This window comes from Pogona vitticeps, chromosome 2 (assembly GCF_051106095.1).
Source record: "Pogona vitticeps strain Pit_001003342236 chromosome 2, PviZW2.1, whole genome shotgun sequence".
Taxonomy (NCBI): domain Eukaryota; kingdom Metazoa; phylum Chordata; class Lepidosauria; order Squamata; family Agamidae; genus Pogona; species Pogona vitticeps.
Window position 1 is genome coordinate 47,310,981 of NC_135784.1, and position 10,426 is coordinate 47,321,406.

Consider the following 10,426-nt stretch of genomic DNA (forward strand, 5'->3'; position numbering starts at 1 on the left):
AGAAACATCCTTGTGAGTAGTCACCACATCTTATCTCATGTCTCTGAGTAGTAGTTGAAATAACTCTTAAAGCATGTAGCAGTTGGATTCTGGGAAAATATGCTCATGCCGGCTAGGAGAGGCTTTTTTTAAAGGCACTTCCGCAAGCTTATGCCTGCACCCACCTGACCCAGCTTTCCCTTCTGCCCTCAACTTGTGGGGAGAAAGAAACCTCTTAGTCTAGATAGGAAGTGTGTTTTGATGCAATCCCTACACCTCCCTGATCTTGGGTCATTGTAGCTCAGGGTGCAAGTGCCCCAACCAAAATGTCTAAGAAGGAAATATTTCCAACATGCCAGTGTGTCAGTGCAAGCTACTCTTTTATTTTGTTAATAACAGGGTGTGGAGCTTTTCCCTTGGATAATTCATGTGGTCACTTGCTGGGGTTTCTAGGGAGGTGAGGGGTCAGCCTGGGGTGAGGCATGCCTGCTGCCATAAAAAGTGGCTGGGTTGCTCTTTAACAATTTGCCATGAAGTCCATTGTATAAAATAGGACCATTTAGCAACTAGAACATTGTTGGCCTAGCGGCCTCACAGCTGGTAAATTTCACTCTCGACAGCGCAGTCTTTTGCCAAGAAAATGAGCTGTTCACGGGGTGGGGGGGCTGTTTTAAAAGACTTCAAGTATTCTAGGATACCTCTTTTCAAGTCAAAGAGACAAATAACAATGGCATCTTCTCCAGACCGTGAAACGTTTCCAGCCACAAAGACCGCATCTGCACTTCTCCTTGGAGGGTGTGGCCATCTTTCTTCCTAAGCTAACGTTTATGGATTGCAAGTTTTCCTCTTGCAGTCTTGAATGCAATTTCCTTCTTTGTCTGCACTTGAGGACAATGAAGTTCTGATAAAAGCAAGCTTTTCTAACTGTACCTTGATGTCTTAGAACAGGGTGGGCATAGTGGGGCCTTGGGATTGCATAAGGGCTCCCAAGGTTCTCACTGTAGTCTCTGGCCACAGCAGATTGCTTCCCCCCCCCCCCCCACGCACACAGATATGATAGAGTTGCCTTTGAAAAAAGTATGAAAACATCAGCAGATCCAAAATGTGGCAGCCAGACTGATTTCTGGATCTAGTAAATTCAGTCATGTATCCCCAGTCTTGGCTCGTCTTCATTGGCTTCCTTTCGGTTTCTATGCTCAATTCAAGGTGCCCTTTGGGACCTAGGAAGACCTTAATGGTTCTGTATCTTGAAACTTGTTGGAATGTTTTAATAATTTTACCGACTCCACTCAATCCTTGCTGCTAAAAGTGATCACGTTGAGGGTGGCCAAAAAACATACCAACAAACAAAAGTGACAACAAAGAATCAGGCCTTCTTTGTGGTAGCCTCCAATCTTTGCAACAAAATTCCATTTGAGGTAGGCCAGGCACTTTCACTTCTGATATTCAGAAAATTAGTGAAGTCAACATTATATAAAGCTGCCTTTAATAACTTATTCCCGGGTGCTTTTAATATTAATTTTTATTGTTCTTCCTTGTGCTTTCTTTTTTTTTCTTGCATTGATTCATACTGATTGTATTAGTTTATGTGACATGTTGGGTTCTGAGTTTTATTTCTAAATTTGTAAACCAGAAGTTTTCACTAAAAGGGTGGCATAAAATCAGACAGACAGACAGACAGACAGACAGACAGACAGACAGACAGACAGACAGACAGACAGACAGACAGATAGATAGATAGATAGATAGATAGTGCTGTTTGTTCTATCAAATCATAACTAGCACAGTCATCCTCTCCGTATTAACACACATGCACACTCAATCTTACAATATATGTAATGAAGATTCTGTGTCGCTATCTAAAAGAAAAAACAAGAAAATAATATAACGTGGCCATGTACTACCACCTCTTTCCCATGCCTAGATGTTAAATGACTGCTTATTCAGGTAGAATGATGACAAATAAATGGAGCCTGGTGAGACTGATCTGAGTTCAGCAATTAAAATTTGGGATGTGCTTGGAAATTATGTGGAAACTGAAGTGAAATGAGGTTATTTGTCAGTATCCAAAGTGATCTTAAGCAAAGCAAGGAAGTGGTGACAGTCCCCAACATGATCTTCTTTGAGTGTAAGAAACAAGTAAGTATTCAGTTGTTAGTGGTCATTAATCAGCCAGTGTCATAATCCTGACTCCTCCCGACATTATTTCTAGATCCAGGAGAGCTATTCTCCTTTTCAAGCACATCACTTGAACTGGAGACATAAGTTGTATCTGCAATGTGGCCATCACAAAATGAGTGTGCCTTGCCATGAACCTCAAGCAGGACTCCTCCACTCATATGTTCAATGTTACAATTAAGCTTCATGTATGCTTTGGGTGAGCATCACATGCCATTCGAAAACAAGCAATGTGGCTCTAATATGGTTTTTCTTTAAGGCCCCTTGCTTTCTGTAATTTGACAAACCAGTTCCAGAGCAATGTTACCTCATTCCAATATGCCTGCAATTAAATCTTATGAGAAGTGCCTAAACTCTGAAGTCATGTCTGTTAGAAAGACGGCTGAGCATCTATACATGTCTTTCAGGGGTAAACATATAAGCTTCTCATCATTTGGAGAGGAAATCCTTTAGTTCAAAGAAATGTGGCATCGGGGTGCCCATAACAACACTTGTACTCAGTGTCTCCATGTCTCCCTTCCCCTTCTTATTTTATGTATTCCTTGTCTCTATGACAAAAGTGGCTCTTCACTTCATCTAACCTCCTCACACAGAGTCCAGCTTCCATTCTTGTTCTGTATTCAGTTTGTTTGCTCAGAGAGCAAAAAACAGCATGGTTCTGTATCCCATGGAAGTAACAACTTCAAGGCTAAGGAGTGCCTCCCTTTAGGAAAACTGGAAAAACACCCAGGACAACAGGAGACCATAGACCAATAAAGACATTTCTGGTTGAGGAACCAGTTAGTTGCAGGACAGATTTTGCTTGTCACGACAAACATGCAGACGTAGGAATATCCCACAATCACACCTCCAGTGCTTTACATGGTGATCTATAATGAAAACTGCAGAAAGATATAATAGAAGGGCAGAGCATGAAACATTAGTTTTTAATCAGCAATTCACTCCCATTATTCATTCCACTATACAATTACAATATAACAATAATTGTGTGCCAGCGAGTTAGTTCTGACTTATGGTGACTCTTTTCTAGTTATAGAGTAATCAGAAGTGGTTTACCGCACTAACAATAACCAAGATAAACCACAGTTTTTCTGGGTTTGGATAACATGGCAAGTATGTGGTTTACAAAAAAATGGAAGCCGAATATTCTAAATAAAACACCTCCCTATGGCCATGTCAAAGCAGGAGAGAGTGTAAGCCTGGGAGCAACTAGGTATATCCTTCAGCATTTGCAAAATATTCACAGCCATTACTCATAACAACCTGCACACGATAAATTGTTTTGTTTACTGATTTCTCACTGGATCACCCTGAGCTGGCTCAGCAGCAACAAGTTGGAACTTGCTTTAAACAAAGATGCCCGGCCTGTACAACTGGCTATGGTTTTGTAGGCATCGTTATTCATGGTTCTTCAGTTCTGCCACCAACTCTTTAATGCCGTCCTGATGAAGGCTCCTGCAGAACTTGAAAGTTAGCTCGGTGAGATTTTACTGGTTTCATAAAGATACTGTATATGTGTAGGCATCCTTCAGTCTCGAAAGACTATGGTAACGTGCTCTGTATGGAGGTCTTGGAACAGCATCTAGTGTGGCTGAGAAGGCCAATTCGAGAGTGACAATCCCTTCCACACTGAAGACAAATACAATCTGTCCCTGTCCAGTTCCCTAATTTTGCTGCTTTCGGGACTGCATCCATTTTTCTGCCATATCTGGAGGTAGGGACAAGCCCCCACGTTGGTCACCAATGTGATCTTGTCGCTTGTCATCTACCTCCTTTTTCTTTACTTTATCCGAAGAAGTAGTCGTCACACCCAATTCTTCTAATAAAACTGGTTTATTATTTAACATAGCCTCATCAGTTTGTGAGTCTTGTTTATCATCATCCAACTTTAACAATAAATCCTAAGTCTTAACATTATTAAAACTGGGTATCTCTTCACGGTACAATAATGGGGAATAACTGTTAATTTCATGGGACCATTTGGGTCTGGCACTCATCAATTTAGGCGTGTTCTCAGCCCACTTCAAGTTTGTGGCTTGGATGTCGAACTTCCCTGGTATTCCCCTTTTATTGAGCCATGCATCCTTCTCCGGTGGGGTCTGAAGGGGCTGGGCCCACGGGATTTCTCTGGACCCACTGTACATCTCTGCCTTTATCTCCTCTGTTCTCCTTTATCTCCTCCACCTTGAATTCTACCCACTCTCCTGTTCAAGGATCTTCTTGGATCAATTCTACAAGTTCTTCTTGTTCCTCTTCTTTCTTTTCTCTTCCCGGACATGCTTCTGCCTCCACCCCTCCTTCTCCCTCCTTCTTATCCTCTTCCTTTCCTGCCTGATTTGCATCCCCTTCAGTCTCTTCTTTTATTTCTAGTTTATTTAATTCCTTTTCTATCACTACTGTCTCTTGTACTTCTATATTTATTTGAGAGTTGGACGGCACACTCTCCTGATCCTGGGCAAGTTGGTTCTTCACCTCACAGACATCTGTGGCTGAAGGACTGGTTTCTGCAGTTTCACATACCTGCTATGTCCCCCAGCCCTATACAAGGGTGCCCCCTATGGTCTTTATCCCGCTGCCTTGTGACCTTTCCCCCCACCTTTGTATGTTGCATATACAGTGGTGCCTCGCTTGACGACGTTAATTCCTTCCTGCAAAATCACTGTACAGTGAAAACGTCATCAAGTGAAATAAAAAAGCCCATTGAAATGCACTGAAAACCGTTCAATGCGTTCCAATGGGCTGAATACCTCTCGTCCAGTGAAGATCCTCCATATGGCGGCCATTTTTGGGTGCCTGTTAAGCGAAAAATGCCTCCTAAAAACAGCGGGGAGCCATTTTGAGCAGCCGGTGGCCATTTTGAAAACCCGACGATCCGCTGTTTTGATCATCGTAATGCGAAGAATCGGTTCCCGAAGCAGGGAACCGATTATCGCAAAGCAAAAAAAAAGCCATTAAAACATTGTTTTGCAATCGCAATTACGATTGCAAAAAGATCATCGTGAAGCGGATTCGTCATTATACGGGGTAATCATTAAGTGGGGCACGTCTGTAGAGTCATTTCGTATCCATGGTTTTAGGCAACCACGGTTGATTGTGGAACTAATCCCCTATCAATATGGGAGTCCTCCTTTATTGCTTCTAATTCTTTACTTCCAAGTACTGCAGAGACCATTACGTGCTGCTGCTCCTATCCTCCCCATGGGGGTATGCAACCAAAGCTTCAGGCACAGTCTTAATAATCACTGTATGTTAAAAATTACACAGATAGTAGACTCACAGAAAGGAGTCTGTATAAACCAGAAGATATATTAACCCCCTTAAGAATCTTCTTAAATGGGGCAACAACAAGATTCTTAAGGGAATCCAGGTTCAGTTGTTAGAAAAGTGGCTGAACAGCTGCAGATTACAGACCATCTGTCATCCTGTCCTTTCTGTGCATCATCCCCCTGCCAACAAGGAAGCCAGTGCTCCTTGAATGGCTTTCGTCAGGCAGGATGGGCACAAATCCATCTTGCATCAGTAGCTTGCCGGCACTCATGTATATGTTCTTCATTGGCTGGCGAGACCAAATGAGGCCAAGCCAAGCCAAACAGAGAGAACAAGACTGGTACTCAAAACCCTACCTCTGCGGTGAATCTGAAAGCTCTGAAATCATGTTCAGGGTGAGTAATTTTGTTTGCACAGTGGAAACGGAAGAAATGTTTTGCAAGAGTCTCTCTCTGTGTGTGCACCCATGTCCGTGCGTGCATGCATGTACAGGCTTTGCAGACTCTCCTCACGACCAGGAACCCCCATTTTTTCAAGATCCCCAATAACACAGAGAGGCCCCAGGTGCTGTCTCCTCTCCAGACTGTTCTTCCTCACACAGAGATTGTGCCAGGCAGCGGGCAGAGCTAGAGCTCCCCTTGCTTAGGCTTTCAAATCAACCCTTTTTGAATGCCTGGAGAGGGTCCAAACTTTCTCCATTTCATCATTTATCAACCCCCTCCCAGCACTGACAACACACATAAAGCCCCAAGGTGGGTCGCCTCTGCGTGCAGCTGGTGTATCTAATTGTTCAGCAGCAAGCAAAATATATTGCTCGGGATTTAATTTCCCCCAAGTTGCAGTAATGTGATACACCGTCTAGAAGGCATACTGGTTTACACCAATGGGAAAAACATAAGAAATTCCCCCATGGGAGAAGAAGGATCATTTTTACATCACATCGGGGCAACGTCTTGATGGCTTAATGCTTTGTAAAATATGGAAATTTTTATTAACGTTGTGAAAATTCTTCTTCTGAAGAAAAGTCGGTTATGAGGCTGAACTTGAATTTGGTTTCTGATCCATCAAGGGACCTCTCTCTCCCCCCCCACCCCATCAGCTGTTAAATAATATCAAGCCTTAGTAATGTACCTGACTTTGCCTAGACTGAAACGCCTTTGTTCCGTATGTTCACCCACTCCAATACTCTACTTTCTTCCCCACCACCACCATAACGGTCTTTTTGCTTTCTCCCTCCAATCCAGCATTCACTCAACTCTGTTACCCGCCCTCTTTCATACAAATGAAAATTTGTTATGTGTAATCAAGTCGGAATGGACTTCTGATGACCATAACAGGGGTTTCGATGTAAGTGGGATGTGGAGTGATTTTACCTATGTATCACCACCCAAGCTGGTCCTTGAACATTTTTATTACATTACACATTGTTGTATGATAACAATAGAGTTGATGGCAAGCTAGTGGGCTACAGTTATTAACTAATTAGTTGTTAATAACTAATTAGGAACGACTCTCATGCTTGCAATTTATACGACCTGCTTGCCAGAAGAGACCGTAGATATCTTCAATCAGTCACTTCTGAAAGCTCATGATTAGTGGATCCAACAAGACAACCAAGTTCAAGACATATCCAATCCAGGAATATAAGCAGGGAAATCAATAGCATCCACGACAGTGTATGTGTTTCTAGATGTTCTTCTTGTGAAGCTCTTTCAGGACAAAACAAAAACAAAAGAAAACAAAAAAGTCCAAAATTTCTGGAGATCATTTATTCATAGGATCACCGTTAAGTTGGAGACGATTTGACAGCACGTAACATCTACATAAGCATCATGTGTACACAACAGGGAGTTAGAAATCAGGATTAGAACAGCGACTGTTGCTACACTAGCAATTTAAACGCTTGTGAAAATTTGGCCTCAGCTGTAGAGAAAAGCAGACTTGTTAGCAGACTTACTGAGGCTGGATCAGACCAAAGGGCTAATTAGTATAACATTCTTAGATTTCTCTGGACCCTCCAAACCTATTCTAATTTTCACAGTACCTGAGAGAGAAATGTATTTCTTTCAGGAAAAGTTTGTTGCATATTCCTGCTGTGATGTAAAGCATATGAGGGATATTTGGACTTGAAGGGTCTGTTGAGAGACACACCATTCTAAAACTACAACCATTTGAAAAAAACAAAACAAAAACAAAAAACAAAACAAAAACCCACCCTACTTATTTGTTAATGGATGGACAGATTCAACTACTGGCATTTTCTAGACTTTTTTCATGGGTCACAGGAACTATCCTGATGAGTGCCTACAACACCACTGCCCACCCAGATTACTCAGTTCTTCTTTATTTCTCTCTTCGGGGTGTTGCTACATTGGCAAGCCAAATCAGAGTGACTCGGCTTTGTGTCGGTTTAATTCACAATCTCTTTTGCTTGGTTTAGGTGACCAGAGGAAGGGTTGTTTCACTGTCAATGTCCACACTGGCTCCTCAATATTTGGTCCATGGCCACAGCTTTCCTTCATTTGGTAGTGCCACCCTGCTGATCCCTGGCTCTCTTTTTATGGTCTGCTGTCATAGTCACTGGTATTGTTTAAAGGATTGTACGGTGGTAGGGGAAAAGTTTTGTAAAGTTCTCCATACACGTACAAACGTACACCATGGAAACAATGTAGTCTGCTGGAGTTTGTCAGAGTTTTCAATTTTGCATTGACTTTTATCTTCTTTCTGTTTTCTTCTTTTCTTTTCTTTTGGTCTGTACAAAGGCAATTTATTGCTAAAATAATATAGCAATCCAGTGATGAGAAGAGCAAGTGCTAAACTCAATTGTTTGTTTAAAATAAACAAGAACAACAAAACCTTCAGGGTGATTAGAAGAAAAGATCATGGGGATGGATGTTTCTGCTGTCCCAAAACATCACGCTTGAACTTACTACATTACCAGAAAACCACCCAAAGTCATGCCATCTGATCCTTTTGTAGAATAAAACAAATGATCGCATGGGCAAAACACCATTCAAATAATTGTGGTTAGAAAAAAGTAGAAGCCCAAATGGCAGCGGGGAGAAGTCCAGATTGGAAGGGAATTAGGATGGGCTCATTCATATTGATCTTTGTGTCATATTATACATTCATTCATTCATTCATTCATTCATTGGATTTCTATCCCACCCATCTAGACCAAAGGTCTACTCTGGGCGGTTTACAAATTTAAAAACAATAAAACAAAAAAACATATAGATCCAAGGTGGCGAAATTATAAGAAATTAAGATACGGCAGGAGGAAAACCCTGCCCAAATAGCCAGGTTTTAAGTTCATTCCTGAAAACACCCAGAGAGGGAGCCAGGCAGATCTCCACTGGCAAGTTGTTCCAAAGACGAGGGGCCATTGCCGAGAAGGACCTGTTCCTTGTTCTTTCCTTCCCCTCAGCTGCCTAGCCTGGCTGGAACAAGTAGCTCTGGCAGAACTGGTTGGGAGAAGGCGCTCTGCCAGATATTGAGGTCCTAAACCATTTAGGCCTTTAGGGCTTTATATGTAATCGTAAGAACTTTGAAATCAACGCAGAAATGAATGGGCAGCCAATGCAAGGTGGCTAGCATGGGGAAAATATTTTGGTACCTTTTCACCCCTATAAGAAGTCTGGCTGCCGCATTCTGTACCATCTGAAGTTTCCACGCCAGTCTCAAAGGCAGCCCCACATAGATCACATTCCAGTAGTCTAGTCTTGAGATTACGAATGCATGGATGAAATAGCTGAGCACCCGCACATCAAGATAGGGATGCAGCTGGGCAATCCACCGAAGGTGGAAATGTGCAGAACGGACCACTGACGACACCTGGGTCTCCATGGTGAGCGCCAGGTCCAGATGTACATAGAAACTGCGAACCTTACTCTTGGTGGTATGAGTTACCCCCTCCCCAAAGGAGAGAAAGTTTCCCAGACCACTGATGTCTGGGAAACCCACCTGAAGGACCTCCATTTTGCCCGGATTCAGCCTCAGTCCATTCACCTGCATCCATTGCTGAACAGGCAGTGCTCAAGAGAAAATACAGCATCCACTGTTGCTGGAAAAAAGGAGATGTAGAACTGAGTATCATCAGCGTACTGATACCACAAAGCCCCACATCCCCTGATGACCCCTCCCAGCAGCCTCATATAGACGTTAAATAGCACTGGAGAGATAATAGAGCCCTGCGGAACCCCACAATTGAGGCTCCACGGGGCCAAGAAACTCTCTCCAATCTGCACTCTCTGGGGACAGTCCTCCAAGCAGGAACAGAGCCAGGCAAGAGCCAGGCTACTGATTCCTAACTTGGAGAGCTGCCCCAGGAGAATACCGTGGTCGACAGTATCAAAGGAAGCTGAGATATCGAGGAGGACAAGCAGAGACATTTTGCTCCTGTCGGCCTCCCTCAGTAGGTCATCAAACAGGATGATCAATGCCGTTTCCATGCCTTTGCAAGGCCTGAAGCCCGACTGGAATGGATCCAGAGCATTGGTTTCATCCAGAAGAGCCTGCAGCTGATCCGCCACCACCCTCCCAACTACCTTGCTGAGGAAAGAAACATTGGTGAAGGGCCTATAATTACCAATATTGTCCGATGCCAAGCTCGGTTTCTTCCTAATGGGCCTAATGAATGTCTCCGTGAGGGCAAGGGGAACCTTGCTCTCCTGGAGATACCCATTAATTATTGCCATAGCCCATTCGGATGTTATATGCCTGGCTGCTTTGATTAGCCAGGTCGGGCAAGGGTCAAGGGAGGAGGTGGTGGTGTGACAGCGGTCAAGCACTCTGTCCACCATATCTGATGTCACAGGCTGAAAGTGGTTAAGTCTCATGTGGCAAGACGGAGCGCTGGACGTTTCTGCTCGAGCCACTGTTTTCAAATGGGGGTAAGATCCTGGCGGATGGTCTCCACTTTTGATTTTAAAAAGGCTGCAAATTGGTCAGGAGAGATGCTAGTGGGAGGCCAGTCACTATGACCAACTCCGGATAGATCACG